Raw genomic sequence first — 1,467 nt, 5'->3', positions numbered from 1 at the left:
CTTTTTTCCTCCACTTATGTGTTCTTGATGTCATCCTACAGCTGGCCCTGTTTTGTCATTAATGTTCATTGCATCTGTTCTTGAGATTGTCTCTAAATTCAGATGGGATACACACAAGATTGTGTTTTGACTGTCGTGGGCTTGTTTTAATTTTCTTCAACTTCAACCCCAACTTACATATGAGCAGTTGATGGTCTGTTCTAAGTCAGTACCTGATCTCACATTGTCTAATGATATTTAGTATCAACATTGTCTTCCCATAGATACACAGTCAATTTGATTCCAGTGCATTTCACTTACATAGTCACCATTTACATTGTTGAATAGCATGTTGTTAGTCTAGCAAAATTCTATGATGTGATTGCCAGGTTTGAGTCCATCAGCAAGGCTGTATTTACCAACTAATGAATCTTTCTGTTTGCTTCCCATTTTTACATTCCAATCGTCAATACCAATGCATCTTGATTGCATATTTGACTAATAATAGAGTAAAAAGTTGGTAGACTTCTCCATGTTTTCTAAGTTGGCTTTCATGTTTGGCACATATATTTGAATAATAGCTTATTGACTATTGTTGTCCTTTTAGGTATATGGATATCATTCTATTATAGATACTATTATACTTCAAGATAGATCTTGAAATGCTCTTTTGATGATACTGTAATGCCATTCATCTTGAATTTTCCATTTCTGGCATACCAAACCATAAATTGTCTGACACAAATGGCTTTTCTTAGTCTATTTCAGTTCATTAATGCATATGATACTGATCTTTATACAGTGTAGTTCATTTTTTATGACTTCCAATGTTCCTACATCTTATGCTTTGTGCATTCAATGTCCCAACTATTAATAAGTATTTAAAGTTTTCTTCTTCTGGAGCAATGAAGGTCCTGAAAGCTTTATTCAGTCCATGCCCTTCATGGTCTACTCTAATCGAGGAGGCTGCTGCTACTCATTCATATATATTTTGCCTGCCATCCACCTGAGGAGCTCATCTTCTGGCACTATCTAGACTAGCAAAAATAAATAATCTGTCCTGAGGGACTAGTCACAGAAAACCTTTGAATAGCAGTGGGAAAAAGTCAGTAGTCAATTTATTTGCATCCCCAATTGATGCTCAGTGAAGGAAATAGTATTATGGATTTCACTGGGCAAATCTGCTGCAAAAGTTCTATTTAATGTGTTAGTTTTAGAAGTACAGTATGACTGACCCAAGTCATGGTATTTTCAACAGTCTCATATGCATGTGAAAGTTGGACAATGAATAGAAATTGCAGAAGAATAGATTGATTTGACTTATAGTATTGTTGAAGAATATGGAGGGTTCAATAGACTGCTAGAGAACAAATAAATCTGTCTCGGAAGAAGTACAAGAATGTTCCTTAGAAGAAGGATGGCAAGACTTAATCTCACGTACTTTGCACATGGCATCAGGGGAGACCTCAATGAGATGGACTGACCCAG

Source organism: Echinops telfairi, unplaced genomic scaffold, assembly GCF_000313985.2.
Source record: "Echinops telfairi isolate 266 unplaced genomic scaffold, ASM31398v2 ScPeMD7_3533;HRSCAF=4204_0, whole genome shotgun sequence".
Lineage (NCBI taxonomy): Eukaryota > Metazoa > Chordata > Mammalia > Afrosoricida > Tenrecidae > Echinops > Echinops telfairi.
This window is presented reverse-complemented; position numbering follows the sequence as displayed.